This window comes from Eleutherodactylus coqui, chromosome 12 (assembly GCF_035609145.1).
Source record: "Eleutherodactylus coqui strain aEleCoq1 chromosome 12, aEleCoq1.hap1, whole genome shotgun sequence".
In the NCBI taxonomy this organism is placed as follows: domain Eukaryota; kingdom Metazoa; phylum Chordata; class Amphibia; order Anura; family Eleutherodactylidae; genus Eleutherodactylus; species Eleutherodactylus coqui.
Window position 1 is genome coordinate 39,208,287 of NC_089848.1, and position 19,535 is coordinate 39,227,821.

The 19,535-nt window shown below is 50.6% G+C and overlaps 1 protein-coding gene across 3 annotated transcripts in view; it reads right to left on the minus strand.

Annotated features, from left to right (window-relative positions):
• NT5C3A (5'-nucleotidase, cytosolic IIIA) overlaps nucleotides 1-19,535 on the minus strand; it is a 45,730-nt gene that overhangs the window by 13,458 nt on the left and 12,737 nt on the right. The window contains exon 1 of one of the 3 annotated variants that reach the window (XM_066585400.1): nucleotides 10,968-11,060. The exons of the other annotated variants lie outside the window; for them this stretch is intronic. The gene's annotated coding sequence lies outside the window, so the exon portion shown is untranslated. Of the gene's footprint in view, nucleotides 1-10,967; nucleotides 11,061-19,535 lie in introns of those variants that run through there. 3 annotated transcript variants of the gene reach the window in all.

The following is a 19,535-nucleotide window of genomic DNA, read 5'->3' on the forward strand; positions in this document are numbered from 1 at the left end:
TGTTATTCTCTTTCTTATGTATGTATTGTTTACTTCTGTAATATTGTTTTCTTTGTGTATGTAATCATGTTTTTTACTATCTATGTCCCCCATGACGTCATATAAGACCTCTGGGGACATTCACATATTTTTTTTCTCTTTATTTGACACTTTCCCACTATAACAGGGGTGTCCATAGGAGCCCTAGTTACAGGGGAAAGCAACCCCTGTGGTGACATTAGTCAGCTGCAGAGCTGCCAGGGTCTAGTCTGACCCTCCAGCTCTGCAGTAGCAGGGAATCCTGGGAGGTCACATGACACCCCCCACCCCCTTCCTCCTGGGCTCCCGTAGTGAACGTGCATGTTACTTTCACTTTCCCCACACAGTGCTTATTAAAGCACTGTATATCAGGGAAGCAGAAGGCAGGAAGGGTTAAAAACCCCTCCTGCTTTCTGCTCTGGGTTATCAGCTGTCACTAACAGCTGATAACCCGTTCCTGCCTCTGACTGATTGCAGAGCCAGGAGGCTTAAAGCACCACCGTATCCGAGGTGCTCTAAGCCCAGGACCAGCCGCCGTATATATACAGTGGCTGGTCCTAAATGGGTTAAGGATCGTTGTGCCAATTCCTGCAGGCTAAAACAAGAAGAAAGTTCCACAGGAAGATTATATTCCCTGTTGCTTTGCCTTAAACAGCACAAAACTAGTATTAGAGCCAAAGTAGCAGAAGACACAAGGAATCTGTTTACTGAAAACAGCGTGCAGTCACGCGGTGCGCCGCCGCCAGGTGAGAACTACCTGTACGAAAGCAGGAAGGTCAGAGCCACCAGAAGGTGCCCGCAGGTAGAGTTCCAGAACCTGTGACCTTCACACAAGTATTCAGACCTCACATGGGCGGATAGAAGCCGCGGATCACGCAGTGAATGGAGACCATTCGTTTCAGTGCGTCCTCAGCTACAGATTTTTCATGCAACTATTGGTCACAAATGATAAAATCGCAGCACGTCTCATCTTGAGATCAATGGGCGTGCAGAAATATACTGGAGACCCGCATGTTCACGCACGGAACCGATTGGATTTCAGGTTTGATTCTTCAACACATGCAAATACGCCGTGTGATTAGATATGTAAACGAACCGCCGATCGGCAGAAACACGCAGGGTAACGCGGTACTTTGGCCCGGAAATACAATACAAATTCACAGGCCGAAATACGCAAACGCCGTGTGAACGCACACGAAAGCAGATCTACCATCAGAATAAACTCTGTAAAGTGTAAAAAAACTGTAAAAAAAAACAAAAAAACAAAAAAAACACACCCCGCCCCCCGTCCGTCCGAGACCGCCAGTCCGAGACTGAAGTTACTGCAGCAATCACCTGACAGCTCACAGATCGCCGACCTCAACACTCGTGTGTAATGCACAGCCGCCCGCCGCCAGCGCTGGGTGGTCACACGAGTGATGAGCAGCATGTGATTGCTGAAGTCGCTCCTGGATTCGGGCCAGTGGGGACCGGAGAGGCCGTTGCGCAGGCGAGCGCAGCCCCGTTCTGTTACACCTTATCTGCCGGGTCTTTTAAGCCCCAAGAAACCCCTTTCATCAGCAATATCTCATCAGGACACACTAGGATATGTTCCCATGATTATATGCTGGCCTTAAAGGGGTTGCGCCAAGTGTAACACATCCGCTTACTCATGATAAAAACTAAGTATGTGACAGGTGGGGGTCTGACCCCAGAGACCCTCGCCAATCATAAGAATGAAGGTCCGTGTAGCACTGAATGGATGGAGTGGCAGCCGAACTCCTGTACCGCCACTTCATCTGATTGGGACCATCGAAGACATCCAAGTAAAGAGTGCTTGACAGTCTCCAATGAAACGCGCGGAGCGGCGGCACACCAGCGCGACTGCCACTTCATGCAGCGCTACACAGAACCCCCATTCTCATGATTGGGGCGGGGCCCCAGTGGTAGACACATCCCCTTTAAATAGGGCAGCATATATTCACACTGGAGGAGTGTGGAAGATCCGTTTTAAAGGGAGCCTGTCACCACGTCCATGCTGCCTGAACCGGACAGTATTAAAAGAGAATAGATACTCACCCTTCCGTGCTCCGCGCCGCTGTCAGACAGAGTCCCCACTGATGTCCCTGACAAAAAGGGCCATGTGAATGCTGCAGCCAATCACTGGCTCCCTTCAACTGTGATGCTCATATGACCCAGTGACAGATCATCAGTCACCTCCCAAAGTGAAGTTCAGCAGGGACTGGAGAGCTGGTGCTGGCGGGGAGCGCGGAAGGGCGAGTATGCAATCTGTTATTTTAATGCTGCAGGCTAAGCGTGGTTTTACAGATTACGTCCCCAGAGACCCCCTATAAATATACACTAAAGGACCCTTTTTAACTTTTCCTTTACAAGTTTAGGCTGCCTACCCACACCCTGTGTATAATTACCGAGATCCCGGCTACCCGAACCGCAGGCACCACATTACAGACATCTGTGCAGCACTCACATGTTACAGCGATTCAGAGAAAACCCTTTATAAAGCAGCAGGGAGCACCTCGTTGGTTTTGCTCCCCTCCAGCTTGGATAGATTGACAGGCTTCTCCAATCTACACCAGACCATAAAATAAAAAGCATTGCTCTAAAAGGGAAGCAGCGTGCGCACACCGATGCAAAGTAAGAGATGCAAGCCTTTATTGTCTCTAATATTCCCTCAGCCCTGTGGAATCACAAAGACCTGAGAACAGTGAAAGGTTTGTTACCTCCCCTCCCCCATCACTCATGACCTTGAAAGACCTGGTGTAGCATTATGAAATATATGTGGCCGTCATAAGGAGTTAATCAAAACAAGTAAAACGCCGTTTGCCAAAACCACCGAGTAAAATAATTTGCTGAAGTATTCCAAAAAAACTAAAAGTTTTGTTCTTTGTACCCAACAGAAATCGGAGAATTCCAATTAAAGCGCTTAATTATAGAACGATATTCAGATTTCTTTTAGTAAAGTCAACGTGCGAAACCCGTAACAGAAGGTCAGATGTGTAATCATCCCATATACGAGGGGGTGCTGAGAAGTCTTTGGCTTTGTGTTCTTTTTTTGTTTCTATGGCAACGAATGTTACATCACATGAAAGCCTTATGTGTCTAATATATGTGTTTGTAGCTTATGGCATCAGTGATCTCGGCACGCGGGAAAACAAAATGGCGGAGTCTAAGGCGATATTCACAGCAAATGAGAGCAGAGGAGAGATAAAATTCTTGTTTCTGCAAGGAAAGTCCGCGAAGGATATTCATGGTGATATGTGGCAAACATTGGGGGATCAATGCCCTTCATATTCTACAGTTAAGAACTGGGTTGCCAAATTTAAAACGGGCCACTTCAGCACCAATGATGAGGAACGTCCTGGACGACTGAGAGAGGTTGTTGATCCGGAGATCGTCGATGTGCACAACCTCCTACTGGAGAATCGGCCAATTTCAGCTAAAGGAATAGCAGACATCATGGGGATTTCTGGTGAACGTGTTTGTGTCATTATCCATGAACATTTATACATGAAGAAGTTATCTGCAAGGTGGGTCCCCAAATGTTTGACAACAGATCAGAAAAGCATGCGAGTGAAAACTTCCTGGTCCATTTGTCAGCGTTTCCGGACTGATAAGAACTTCCTGGATCGACTGGTCACTATGGATGAGACCTGGATTTATTTGTATGACCCTGAAACCAAGGAGCAGTCAGAAGAGTGGGGGCACAGTGGTTCTCCTTGCCCAAAGAAGTTCAGCCACTAAGGTCATGGCATCTGTGTTCTGGGATAAGGAGGGCGTGCTGCTAGTGGACGACCTTAACAATGGTTCCATCAATGGTATTACATTGAACCTTTGGACCAATTGAAGGCAGCTCTGAAGGCCAAAAGGCGCGGCAAGCTGTCCAAAGGAATTTTGTTCCTGCAAGACAACACCTCCGCTCACACTACACAAGCGACCACGGCAAAACTGGTGGAGCTAGGCTTCCAGCTGGTTGACCACCCACCTTATTCACCAGATCTAGCTCTCTCCGACTATCATCTGTTCCCGAACCCGAAGAAACACCTCAAGGGGACCAAATTTCACCCCATTTCTGATGCCATGGCTGCTACGGATGACTGGTTTGAGGCACAACCGAAATCCTTCTTTTTGGCAAGGCTTACAGAACTTGGAATACCGATGTAAGAAGTGTGTTGGCATCAGTGGGGAGGATGTGGAATAAATGCAAAGTTTCACCTTCCTATCTCGTTTCTTTCTGGGTAAAGCCAAAGACTTATCAGCAGCCCCTCCTACTGGTCTACCTCAGACTAGTTCAAGCAATAAGCTTTGGACCTTTACTGAAGATTGCCGATAAATTGTGTCACAGCCACCAAATCTGATTTTACAGAATTTTCTAGTGCCGCCAACACAAGTAGTTACAGACACACATTACAAGAATTATATGGATTTTGCATTTGTTAGCATTGTAGTCTGGAGGCAAAGCCAGATCCCCTGTTGTGGGGAAGAACCTTAAAGGGATTTTCCGGCTGTCAGTGCCAGGCTACACCAAGGTTGGAGCAGAAGCCGCTGCTCCGAACAGGCTGTCAGTGCCAGGCTACACCAAGGTTAGAGCAGAAGCCGCTGCTCCGAACAGGCTGTCAGTGCCAGGCTACACCAAGGTTAGAGCAGAAGCCGCTGCTCCGAACAGGCTGTCAGTGCCAGGCTACACCAAGGTTAGAGCAGAAGCCGCTGCTCCGAACAGGCTGTCAGTGCCAGGCTACACCAAGGTTAGAGCAGAAGCCGCTGCTCCGAACAGGCTGTCAGTGCCAGGCTACACCAAGGTTAGAGCAGAAGCTGCTGCTCCGAACGGGCTGTCAGTGCCAGGCTACACCAAGGTTAGAGCAGAAGCCGCTGCTCCGAACAGGCTGTCAGTGCCAGGCTACACCAAGGTTGGAGCAGAAGCCGCTGCTCCGAACAGGCTGTCAGTGCCAGGCTACACCAAGGTTGGAGCAGAAGCCGCTGCTCCGAACAGGCTGTCAGTGCCAGGCTACACCAAGGTTGGAGCAGAAGCCGCTGCTCCGAACAGGCTGTCAGTGCCAGGCTACACCAAGGTTAGAGCAGAAGCCGCTGCTCCGAACAGGCTGTCAGTGCCAGGCTACACCAAGGTTAGAGCAGAAGCCGCTGCTCCGAACAGGCTGTCAGTGCCAGGCTACACCAAGGTTAGAGCAGAAGCCGCTGCTCCGAACAGGCTGTCAGTGCCAGGCTACACCAAGGTTAGAGCAGAAGCCGCTGCTCCGAACAGGCTGTCAGTGCCAGGCTACACCAAGGTTAGAGCAGAAGCCGCTGCTCCGAACAGGCTGTCAGTGCCAGGCTACACCAAGGTTAGAGCAGAAGCCGCTGCTCCGAACAGGCTGTCAGTGCCAGGCTACACCAAGGTCAGAGCAGAAGCCGCTGCTCCGAACAGGCTGTCAGTGCCAGGCTACACCAAGGTCAGAGCAGAAGCCGCTGCTCCGAACAGGCTGTCAGTGCCAGGCTACACCAAGGTCAGAGCAGAAGCCGCTGCTCCGAACAGGCTGTCAGTGCCAGGCTACACCAAGGTCAGAGCAGAAGCCGCTGCTCCGAACAGGCTGTCAGTGCCAGGCTACACCAAGGTCGGAGCAGAAGCCGCTGCTCCGAACAGGCTGTCAGTGCCAGGCTACACCAAGGTCGGAGCAGAAGCCGCTGCTCCGAACAGGCTGTCAGTGCCAGGCTACACCAAGGTCAGAGCAGAAGCCGCTGCTCCGAACAGGCTGTCAGTGCCAGGCTACACCAAGGTCAGAGCAGAAGCCGCTGCTCCGAACAGGCTGTCAGTGCCAGGCTACACCAAGGTTAGAGCAGAAGCCGCTGCTCCGAACAGGCTGTCAGCGCCAGGCTACACCAAGGTTAGAGCAGAAGCTGCTGCTCCGAACAGGCTGTCAGCGCCAGGCTACACCAAGGTTAGAGCAGAAGCCGCTGCTCCGAACAGGCTGTCAGCGCCAGGCTACACCAAGGTTAGAGCAGAAGCCGCTGCTCCGAACAGGCTGTCAGTGCCAGGCTACACCAAGGTTAGAGCAGAAGCTGCTGCTCCAAACCAGTCTAGTGGTCAATGCTTGCAAATCGCACGTGATTTTCTGGGCCTCAGTCTGAGGAATCCTGTCTCCATCCCCGCACACAGACAAACTAACAGTGAGATAAGGCTGAACCTATAGACGGAGCATCTAAGTCATGGGAGGAAGCCATGCTGCTGATATGCAGTTCTTGAAGCTGGAGCATTACTAAGAGAGGAGTGGGGGGAGGAATACTGAGAGATTATGTCCACTTACTCTCCATTCACTTGCAAGATCACTGCTAAGATATGTCAGGAATGCAGGTGTCTAGTCACACAGTGAACTCTCAGTGCACAGAGATGGCACAAGAGCATGCAGAGGCGTGCAGGAGGCCCAGGCCAGCATGAATGGGCTCCGCCGAAGTTTAAAAACAAACATTTATTAAAACATCGAGCTAAAAGGCTGGGTTCACACGGGGCGGATTCTCGACGGAAATCTCACGGCTTGGCCGCAGCGAAAAACAGCAAGATTTCCGCCAGAAGAACCACTACTTCAAAACTCGCTGCGGTTTTGAAGCGGCCCGGCCGCTTGCTCTTCCGCTGCAGCTGGCGCTCCCATAGAGGAGAGCGCGTCCGCAGCAGGAGAAAAAAAAAAAAATGAACATGCTGCGGCCGGCAAATCTGCGCCGCAGCGGCGGCTTCTGTCGGCTTTGCTACAGCGGATTTGCCGTCTCGTGTGGACGAGATTTCTGAGAAATGTCGTACACATGGCTGGCTAATCCCGAGATTAGGCACGGCGAAATTCCGGACGGAATTTCTGCGGCAAATCCGCCCGTGTGAACCCAGCCTAAACATAGGACCACCATTCATCCATGTTGGAGAACCACATAGAGCAGATTTAGACAGGCGTACGAATGTTGTGATTTAGGTGCAGCACTAATTGGGCAACACACATACACCCATCCAGGTTCTGTTTGATTTGTACGGATCACACACATTATAGACCAACGCTCATCCATGAAAACTGACGAGAATGGGACATGCAGCGATTTTTTTTCGCCCCCATGTGCAGTTTGTGGAATACATGGATCATAAATACACCATCTGAACGGGCCCGTACTCCTGTTTTGGAAGGTACAAGTGAAGAGCCAGCAATACCCAGTGTCTTCATACAGGACGGCATACACTACAACTCCCAGAATCTCCCAGGAGTCATCTATCCTCAGTACCATGCCTGTGATAAAGGAGCAGTGAGACATCCACTTCTGTTGTCCCTACAGTCCCCTTTAATACTGCAGACTACAATACTATTATAATAAAATATTAACCCCCCTACTTACAGAACCAAAAACTGACGTTAGTCAACAAGTTAGTGACATCATTAGAAAATATTTGCTGCCATTTTCTGTTGTCTAAAGCCGGCTGAATCCCACAGCCAGACGCATCTTATAGTCCGAAGAGTCCAGTCTATGAACACATCCCAGTCAGACGCATCTTATAGTCTGAAGAGTCCAGTCTATGAACGCATCCTACAGCCAGACGCATCTTATAGTCTGAAAAGTCCACTATATTAACACACCCTACAGCCAGACGTATCTTATAGTCCGAAGAGTCCAGTCTATGAACACATCCCAGTCAGACGCATCTTATAGTCCGAAGAGTCCAGTCTATGAACACATCCCAGTCAGACGCATCTTATAGTCCGAAGAGTCCAGTCTATGAACACATCCTACAGTCAGATGCATCTTATAGTCTGAAGAGTCCAGTCTATGAACACATCCCACAGTCAGATGCATCTTATAGTCTGAAGAGTCCAGTCTATGAACACATCCCACAGGTCAGACGCATCTTATAGTCTGAAGAGTCCAGTCTATGAACACATCCCACAGGTCAGACGCATCTTATAGTCCGAAGAGTCCAGTCTATGAACACATCCCAGTCAGACGCATCTTATAGTCCGAAGAGTCCAGTCTATGAACACATCCCAGTCAGACGCATCTTATAGTCCGAAGAGTCCAGTCTATGAACACATCCTACAGTCAGATGCATCTTATAGTCTGAAGAGTCCAGTCTATGAACACATCCCACAGTCAGATGCATCTTATAGTCCGAAGAGTCCAGTCTATGAACACATCCCACAGGTCAGACGCATCTTATAGTCCGAAGAGTCCAGTCTATGAACACATCCCACAGTCAGATGCATCTTATAGTCCGAAGAGTCCAGTCTATGAACACATCCCACAGTCAGACGCATCTTATAGTCCGAGGAGTCCAGTCTATGAACACATCCCACAGTCAGATGCATCTTATAGTCCGAAGAGTCCAGTCTATGAACACATCCCACAGTCAGACGCATCTTATAGTCTGAAGAGTCCAGTCTATGAACACATCCCACAGGTCAGACGCATCTTATAGTCTGGAGAGTCCAGTCTATGAACACATCCCACAGGTCAGACGCATCTTATAGTCCGAAGAGTCCAGTCTATGAACACATCCCACAGGTCAGACGCATCTTATAGTCCGAAGAGTCCAGTCTATGAACACATCCCACAGTCAGATGCATCTTATAGTCCGAAGAGTCCAGTCTATGAACACATCCCACAGTCAGATGCATCTTATAGTCTGAAGAGTCCAGTCTATGAACACATCCCACAGTCAGATGCATCTTATAGTCCGAAGAGTCCAGTCTATGAACACATCCCACAGTCAGATGCATCTTATAGTCCGAAGAGTCCAGTCTATGAACACATCCCACAGTCAGACGCATCTTATAGTCCGAGGAGTCCAGTCTATGAACACATCCCACAGTCAGATGCATCTTATAGTCCGAAGAGTCCAGTCTATGAACACATCCCACAGTCAGACGCATCTTATAGTCTGAAGAGTCCAGTCTATGAACACATCCCACAGGTCAGACGCATCTTATAGTCTGGAGAGTCCAGTCTATGAACACATCCCACAGGTCAGACGCATCTTATAGTCCGAAGAGTCCAGTCTATGAACACATCCCACAGGTCAGACGCATCTTATAGTCCGAAGAGTCCAGTCTATGAACACATCCCACAGTCAGATGCATCTTATAGTCCGAAGAGTCCAGTCTATGAACACATCCCACAGTCAGATGCATCTTATAGTCTGAAGAGTCCAGTCTATGAACACATCCCACAGTCAGATGCATCTTATAGTCCGAAGAGTCCAGTCTATGAACACATCCCACAGTCAGATGCATCTTATAGTCCGAAGAGTCCAGTCTATGAACACATCCCACAGTCAGATGCATCTTATAGTCCGAAGAGTCCAGTCTATGAACACATCCCAGTCAGACGCATCTTATAGTCCGAAGAGTCCAGTCTATGAACACATCCCAGTCAGACGCATCTTATAGTCCGAAGAGTCCAGTCTATGAACACATCCCAGTCAGACGCATCTTATAGTCTGAAGAGTCCAGTCTATGAACACATCCCAGTCAGACGCATCTTATAGTCCGAAGAGTCCAGTCTATGAACACATCCCAGTCAGACGCATCTTATAGTCCGAAGAGTCCAGTCTATGAACACATCCTACAGTCAGACGCATCTTATAGTCTGAAGAGTCCAGTCTATGAACACATCCCAGTCAGACGCATCTTATAGTCCGAAGAGTCCAGTCTATGAACACATCCCAGTCAGACGCATCTTATAGTCCGAAGAGTCCAGTCTATGAACACATCCCAGTCAGACGCATCTTATAGTCCGAAGAGTCCAGTCTATGAACACATCCCAGTCAGACGCATCTTATAGTCCGAAGAGTCCAGTCTATGAACACATCCCAGTCAGACGCATCTTATAGTCCGAAGAGTCCAGTCTATGAACACATCCCACAGTCAGATGCATCTTATAGTCCGAAGAGTCCAGTCTATGAACACATCCCAGTCAGACGCATCTTATAGTCCGAAGAGTCCAGTCTATGAACACATCCCAGTCAGACGCATCTTATAGTCCGAAGAGTCCACTATATGAACACATCCCACAGGTCAGACGTATCTTATAGTCCCGAGAGTCCACTATATGAACACATAGCACCTGCTGACTGTACAATTATAAAAACAGAAATATTATGGACCTTTTAAACTTGCAGATGAACCGGAACGAATGTCTGTACAAACAGTTTTCTTTTTCAACCCATCATTGCCCCACGAGACTGTCAACAAGTCAGCCAACAGGCAAGCAAACACTCCTTTATTGTGCGATCGCATTTCTGTGGCCTCACAATCATTGCTTGCTGATGGCACATCGCCCTGTGTAGCCCGCAGTGTAATGCCAACAATAGCGGAACTGCATACAGAAAAGTGAACCAGCACTCGTTCTCCGCAGACAACCTGCTGGTGTAACAGGGACCGTAGACCTTGCAGAAGTCTTTCCCCTCTTTAGGGACATCAGTCAAACAGCCTTTACAATAAAATGGACATATCAAATGCTAGAGAGAACAAAAACGGTTAAATTATTGGGACAGCTACTAGGTGACCGCGCAGGCATTTAGGGTACTATTACACGGGCACAGCTAACGCCCATAGAATAGCGCCCCTTACAAGTGCAGCCCGTCCGTGTAACTGCACCGTTAGGTAACTCTGTACTGTCTCTATGCACAACAATTCCAGAGCTTCACAATCTGATGCGTTTTGTCCGTTACATCTCAACTCCGGCCGTACAGATCAACTAAGGTTAGGAAACAAGCAAGCCGGGCGATGAACCGCCGCCAAGCCTCATGCAGAAGCCGCCAAAATAGTACAATATGAGAAAACATTAGAAACTTATTGAAAGGGTTAAAGCTAAGTTCAAGACATAAAACAGGAGGATTCTTCAAAAACAATGTAAAAGCAGTAAGCCCCTGTGAGTGCAGTGCGGTGAGCAGGCGTTGTATCTGCAGTTATTACATGGCAGCACATTCTTACCCCGGGCTTCTCTGCAGCCGCTGACAGGAGAAGGGAAAGTTCTGCTTGTCCGCACAGCGCTTATATAGCACAAGGCGGCGCCACAAATAGCAGCTGTAACCCGGCCTCGCAGCTGACGTACAGCGACATAGCTGGCACCCCGACAGCACAGAGGATCCCATCTCGGCACATCCCTTGGCTCCGTCACCAGGAGGAGGGGATGTTTTTCAGACTAATAGAAAAGGATTTTAACTTTGTTTCTTTGGCTGCATGCATCCCCCTCCTCCCCTGCACACATGTAGCACGGCTGCATGCACCCTCCCCCCGCCTGCACACATGTAGCGGGGCTGGATGCACCTTCCCCCGGCCTGCACACATGTAGCGGGCCTGCATGCACCCTCCCCCCGGCCTGCACACATGTAGCACGGCTGCATGCACCCTCCCCCCCGCCTGCACACATGTAGCACGGCTGCATGCACCCTCCCCCCGCCTGCACACATGTAGCACGGCTGCATGCACCCTCCCCCCGCCTGCACACATGTAGCACGGCTGCATGCACCCTCCCCCCGCCTGCACACATGTAGCACGGCTGCATGCACCCTCCCCCCGCCTGCACACATGTAGCACGGCTGCATGCACCCTCCCCCCGCCTGCACACATGTAGCACGGCTGCATGCACCCTCCCCCCGCCTGCACACATGTAGCACGGCTGCATGCACCCTCCCCCCGCCTGCACACATGTAGCACGGCTGCATGCACCCTCCCCCCGCCTGCACACATGCAGCACGGCTGCATGCACCCCCCGCCTGCACACATGCAGCACGGCTGCATGCACCCCCCCCCGCCTGCACACACGCAGCGCGGCTGCATGCACCCCTCCCCGCCTGCACACACGCAGCACGGCTGCATGCACCCCTCCCCGCCTGCACACACGCAGCACGGCTGCATGCACCCCTCCCCGCCTGCACACACGCAGCACGGCCGCATGCACCCCTCCCCCTGCACACACGCAGCACGGCTGCATGCACCCCTCCCCCTGCACACACGCAGCACGGCTGCATGCACCCCTCCCCCTGCACACACGCAGCACGGCTGCATGCACCCCTCCCCCTGCACACACGCAGCACGGCTGCATGCACCCCTCCCCCTGCACACACGCAGCACGGCTGCATGCACCCCTCCCCCTGCACACACGCAGCACGGCTGCATGCACCCCTCCCCCTGCACACACGCAGCACGGCTGCATGCACCCCTCCCCCTGCACACACGCAGCACGGCTGCATGCACCCCTCCCCCTGCACACACGCAGCACGGCTGCATGCACCCCTCCCCCTGCACACACGCAGCACGGCTGCATGCACCCCTCCCCCTGCACACACGCAGCACGGCTGCATGCACCCCTCCCCCTGCACACACGCAGCACGGCTGCATGCACCCCTCCCCCTGCACACACGCAGCACGGCTGCATGCACCCCTCGCCTGCACCCCCGCAGCACGGCTGCATGCACCCCCGCCTGCACACACGCAGCACGGCTGCATGCACCCTTCCCCCGCCTGCACACACACAGCACGGCTGCATGCATCCTCCTCCCCTGCACACGCGTAGCACGGCTGCATGCATCTTCCCCCCTGCACACACGTAGCACGGCTGCATGCATCCTCCCCCACCCCCACACATGTAGCACGGCTGCATGCATCCTCCCCCACCCCCACACATGTAGCACGGCTGCATGCATCCTCCCCCACCCCCACACATGTAGCACGGCTGCATGCATCCTCCCCCACCCCCACACATGTAGCACGGCTGCATGCATCCTCCCCCACCCCCACACATGTAGCACGGCTGCATGCATCCTCCCCCACACACATGTAGCAAGTGGTTCTTCCTGAGAGAAGTTCTCTCCTTATCAGACGTAGCAGCCGTTTCCTCGCACTGATCGCTGCCTCCGGGAAAACGAATCTAGATTATTTCCCTTATTGTGTCGCTGATTCTTTGTGCTAAAGTTTTATTTTCAAATGAATACAATAAAAGTCCATCAATTAAATTAACCCCGCGCAGCTATAGCAACACTAAACCAAGACATCTGAAATACAGATCAGCCCGACTGATTGTAGCGGCTTGTCACTTTACACCTGCTGCCGGACGTATGGAGGGAACATTCTAAACAGCCCCACAGACACTGGTGGCGCTATTCTATATCGGCCATCAGAACAAGCGACATGAGGCCGTCCGCGAGCGCATTCCCATGAGGCCGTCCGCGAGCGCATTCCCATGAGGCCGTCCGCGAGCGCATTCCCATGAGGCCGTCCGCGAGCGCATTCCCATGAGGCCGTCCGCGAGCGCATTCCCATGAGGCCGTCCGCGAGCGCATTCCCATGAGGCCGTCCGCGAGCGCATTCCCATGAGGCCGTCCGCGAGCGCATTCCCATGAGGCCGTCCGCGAGCGCATTCCCATGAGGCCGTCCGCGAGCGCATTCCCATGAGGCCGTCCGCGAGCGCATTCCCATGAGGCCGTCCGCGAGCGCATTCCCATGAGGCCGTCCGCGAGCGCATTCCCATGAGGCCGTCCGCGAGCGCATTCCCATGAGGCGGTCCACGAGCGCATTCCCATGAGGCGGTCCACGAGCGCATTCCCATGAGGCGGTCCACGAGCGCATTCCCATGAGGCGGTCCACGAGCGCATTCCCATGAGGCGGTCCACGAGCGCATTCCCATGAGGCGGTCCACGAGCGCATTCCCATGAGGCGGTCCACGAGCGCATTCCCATGAGGCGGTCCACGAGCGCATTCCCATGAGGCGGTCCACGAGCGCATTCCCATGAGGCGGTCCACGAGCGCATTCCCATGAGGCGGTCCACGAGCGCATTCCCATGAGGCGGTCCACGAGCGCATTCCCATGAGGCGGTCCACGAGCGCATTCCCATGAGGCGGTCCACGAGCGCATTCCCATGAGGCGGTCCACGAGCGCATTCCCATGAGGCGGTCCACGAGCGCATTCCCATGAGGCGGTCCACGAGCGCATTCCCATGAGGCGGTCCACGAGCGCATTCCCATGAGGCGGTCCACGAGCGCATTCCCATGAGGCGGTCCACGAGCGCATTCCCATGAGGCGGTCCACGAGCGCATTCCCATGAGGCGGTCCACGAGCGCATTCCCATGAGGCGGTTCGGATGCGGTAAAAAACACGGTTTTTCACATCTACAGTAAAAGGCCTCCGACGCACGTCCCACATGGGCGAGCTGTGCTTGAGAAGCTTGGGTGCAACTTGAATCGGGACTCACTCACTGTGTGGTCTCACAGACAGGATATTGGCGCATCCCATTTCTCATCTGTGACATAGGCAGGAATAAGACAAGAGAACAATGGGCAAGGCGGTCCGAAGGAACGACTAAAGATAGAACAATGGCGCTCATATTCGTGCGTCTCGCAACGTGCGACATTCTCGCCCATGCGTATACGCCCTAACTCAGAGCTTTGGACTACATTTTAACCGAAGAACAGGACTCTTCCCTTATAGGGAGGGGGCTAGGCATTATCAAAATTAAAGAGGTAAGCCGCACCACCTCAACTTTTTTTCTTAATTTTCTTATTATAACAAATTAACAAAATTGGTTCACGGCCGTAAAAAGACAGACAATCTCACCTCATCCCGTTCATTGCTGCAACGTGACGCGACTAAGACCAGGGGGTTCAAAGAAGAGCGACTAAACTAATACATGGAATGACGGGACTGGCATACCCAGAGAGGCATCAAAATTGGAATTATTTACTCTAGAAAAAAGAAGGTTAAAGGGGTTGTCCTGCGCCGAAACGGGTTTTTTTTTTTCCAACCCCCCCCCCCGTTCAGCGCGAGACAACCCCGATGCAGGGACCTAAAGAAAGCTTACCGGAGTGCTTACCTTACTCCCCGCGCTCCGGTGACTTCTATACTTACCGGTGAAGATGGCCGCCGGGATCCTCTTCCTCCGTGGACCGCAGCTCTTCTGTGCGGTCCATTGCCGATTCCAGCCTCCTGATTGGCTGGAATCGGCACGTGACAGGGCGGAGCTACACGGAGCCAGCATTCTGCACGAGCGGCTCCATTGAAGAGAGCAGAAGACCCGGACTGCGCAAGCGCGGCTAATTTGGCCATCGGAGGGCGAAAATTAGTCGGCTCCATGGGAACGAGGACGCTAGCAACGGAGCAGGTAAGTATAAAACTTTTTATAACTTCTGTATGGCTCATAATTAATGCACAATGTATATTACAAAGTGCATTAATATGGCCATACAGAAGTGTATAGACCCACTTGCTGCCGCGGGACAACCCCTTTAAGAGGTGACCAAATAACCATGTATAAGTACATGAGGGGACAATACAAGGATCTCTCCCAGGATCTGTTTATACCCAGGACCACGATGGTAACAAGAGGACATCCGCTATGTCTAGAAGAAAGCAGGTTTCATCACCAACACAGAAAATGGTTCTTTACTGTAAGAGCAGTGAAACTATGGAACTCTCTGCCTGAGGATGTGGTGATGGCAAAATGGGGGGGGGGGGGGGGGGGGGCTTCAGATCTCACCATTCAGTCGTCTTCAACTCAATATAAAATTGTTAACTGCATTTTTCACAGACTAAATAACGTACGGCCATTAAAGGCTTAGGCCACTGGGCATCAGCGACGGCCACTGGGCATCAGCGACGGCCACTGGGCATCAGCGACGGCCACTGGGCATCAGCGACGGCGGCCAGGAAACATTGTGGGTCAGCGAGAACAGTAACGATCAACAACCAAATGACATCCTCCATGGGTTGGAGATCAACGGAAGCAGAACTCTTAAGTGGTAGACAAATGGCTCAAGTCATCTGACATCCATCCATCCATTGCAAGATCATTGGGATGAACTTGGTTGTTACACTGGACATTGCAAACACAAATAAAGAAAAAGGAGTGGCTTGTAGATGAGGCCGGGATCACATCGACGCTGGAACGTCTGTTCGGAGGTTCCGGCGCAAAATACTAGAAATAGCGCTGCATGAAGCAGGTTTTCTTCCAGTACAATGACTGGCAGCTGAGTGGAAACCATACGGACTCCATTATAGTCAGTTGGGCTGTTGGGTTCCCTCATAAGATAGACTTGTGCAGCCTTTCCTGCTCCGTTTGGGGAACCCCACCGCTAATGTGACAGCAGCCTTACAAAACATGGAGAACAACACTCCTGAGGTTTAGGGGGTCTTGTCATATCGGCGATTATCTGACCAATAAAAGATGGCGATTGATAAATCTGTTGCTCTGGGATACAGACATGGCAGCCTTACCCTAGAGGAATAATGGAACAATTATAGCATGCCAACACTACAAGCTGGGGGAATCCCCGATGACATCCAGAATAGAGACCCCGGTTATCCTTTTCCTGACAAGTATCGGCTACACATGGTTGTCCTCCATTTAACTTCTTGATTCGAGATCACGTGATAGCCCCCACCATGGCCGCAGCAGACCACCAGAGGGGTCCGGCATTGGGAGCCCTACTAACCAGACATCTATGGAGCCAAGCTCGTACTCGGAGCGATTACTAATGTATCTTCATCTGGTCATAATGTTATTTTAACATACAGAAAGTAAAAGTTACACTATTATTAGACTGATCCATCAACTACTTTATAAAGGGGAACACGATGGATATAATCCTCGCCACACTATATACCGAAGCGTCTGCAGCATCCTTCAGAAGCCGATCCTTGGCCGCACTGACCGGGCTCTATATTTAGGCACAGGCTTTAAATACCTCACCCACACGATCTAGTAAACAAGAATAATGACTATAACAGATACAAGCATTGTTTTGCAGGGGTAAAAAAGGTCAAAAAATCAAAACAAGCAAAGAAAAAAAAAAAAACACCTTTAAAAACCAATAAACTAAAAACTGCACGTATAAATTCCCCCATTAAAAACAATGGGATTGTTTGCTGTGCACCTCACAACACAGAGGTCGTGCCCGTGTAAATGCACCCTCAGCAAATTGTGCAGTTCTGCCGAATTAGCTGTTAAAGGGTCAAAGAACTAGATCACTATATTAAGGCGAGGACTGGAGATCAAATCCAAAACATAGTATGGAATCCTTCCAGATACATTGCATGATCAAGGCACCACAGCAAGGGGACAGCCATGGGGTCCAATGTGACCCCTGTGTGTACCAATATTTACATGGCAGTCTTCAAGTAGATGTTCATACCTCTAAATTCTGATGTCTGTGTTATGTGAAGATAATAAACAGTTTCAAGAAGAACTCAAAAGTCCACCCAGGGCTATAGTATATAACAAAAAGTCAGAAACTGAGACCAAAGTATCAAGAAAGTGAATCGAACGAATGCCAGATAACTTGAAATCTAGTAGGTTTAGGTCAACAGATAGAAAGGGCATGCTGCAGTATCAGAGTCCATATGGAATCCATGGCGCGAGATTACAATGGAAAACAAGATTGTGGTTTATTCACTTCGCAGCATAAATTCATAGAAAACTCAGCTGGTGTATTAGGAATTCATACAGAAAGTTGGCAGAGACGAGGTCATATCTGCAGCTGATCTGAAAATGTGAAACTGCTATCACCGGAGACCAGGCAAATCCAATGAAGCACCACAGCCTGCTGGGAACGTGAGAGGGAACTGAAGAAAGTACAACATTGGGACTGTGTGATAACAGGGAGCCAGGAATTTACTATGTGTATTATTGTTAAAGGGGTTGTCCCGCGCCGAAACGGGGTTTTTTTTTTTCAATAGCCCCCCCGTTCGGCGCGAGAAAAACCCGATGCATGTGTTGAAAAAAAAAACTGGATAGTACTTACCCGAATCCCCGCGCTCCGGTGACTTCTTACTTACCTTGCGAAGATGGCTGTCGGGATCTTCACCCTCGGTGGACCGCAGGTCTTCTGTGCGGTCCATTGCCGATTCCAGCCTCCTGATTGGCTGGAATCGGCACACGTGACGGGGCGGAGCTACGAGGAGCAGCTCTCCAGCACGAGCAGCCCCATTCAACACGGAGAAGACCGGACTGCGCAAGCGCGTCTAATCGGGCGATTAGACGCTGAAAATTAGACGGCACCATGGAGACGGGGACGCTAGCAACGGAACAGGTAAGTGAATAACTTCTGTATGGCTCATAATTAATGCACAATGTACATTACAAAGTGCATTAATATGGCCATACAGAAGTGCTGAACCCCAACTTTGTTTCGCGGGACAACCCCTTTAAGTTACCTATACAGGGGCGAGCCAACATGCGTCTTCACGTCCATCACTTTAGTAAAGCAGTGATCCTGTGGTTGGCTGAAAGCAGTGGAGGAGGACTGGAGTATCCCTAGGTTTCAATGGGAAACCTTGCATCACACACACGTGCACATTGCACGCCGTGCAATCTGTTTTCCATATATATATATATATATATATATATATATATATATATATATATATATATATATATATATATATATATATATTAGGACTAGTACTAAGGCTGCACTGCGTAGCCATGTCTGGGTCCCCTATATATTAGGACAAATACTAAGGGTGCACTGTGTAGTCATGTCTGGGTCCCCTATATATTAGGACAAGTACTAAGGGTGTACTGTGTAGCCATATCTGGGTCCCCTGCATATTAGGACAAGTACTATAAGGGTGCACTGTGTAGTCATGTCTGGGTCCTCTACATATTAGGCCAAGTACTAAGGCTGCACTGTGTAGCCATGTCTGGGTCCCCTATATATTAGGACAAATACTAAGGGTGCCCTGTGTAGCCATGTCTGGGTCCCCTATATATTAGGACAAATACTAAGGGTGCACTGTGTAGTCATGTCTGGGTCCCCTATATATTAGGACAAGTACTAAGGGTGTACTGTGTAGCCATGTCTGGTCCTCTACATATTAGGCCAAGTACTAAGGCTGCACTGTGTAGCCATGTCTGGGTCCCCTATATATTAGGACAAATACTAAGGGTGCCCTGTGTAGTCATGTCTGGGTCTCTATATATTAGGACAAGTACTAAGGGTGCACTGTGTAGCCATGTCTGGGTCTCCTATATATTAGGACAAGTACTAAGGCTGCACTGTGTAGTCATGTCTGGGTCCCCTTTATATAAGGACAAGTACTAAGGGTGCGCTGTGTAGCCATGTCTGGGTCTCCTATATATTAGGACAAGTACTAAGGGGGCACTGTGTAGTCATGTCTGGGTCCCTATATATTAGGACAAGTACTAAGGGTGCGCTGTGCAGTCATGTCTGGCCCCCTATATATTAGGACAAGTACTAAGGGTGCACTGTGTAGCCATGTCTGGTCTCCTATATATTAGGACAAGTACTAAGGGTACACTATGTAGCCATGTCTGGTCTCCTATATATTAGGACAAGTACTAAGGGTGCACTGTGTAGTCATGTCTGGTCTCCTACATATTAGGACAAGTACTAAGGGTGCACTGTGTAGTCATGTCTGGTCTCCTACATATTAGGACAAGTACTAAGGGTGCATTGTGTAGCCATGTCTGGGTCTCCTATATATTAGGACAAGTACTAAGGGTGCCCTGTGTAGCCATGTCTGGTCTCCCATATATTAGGACA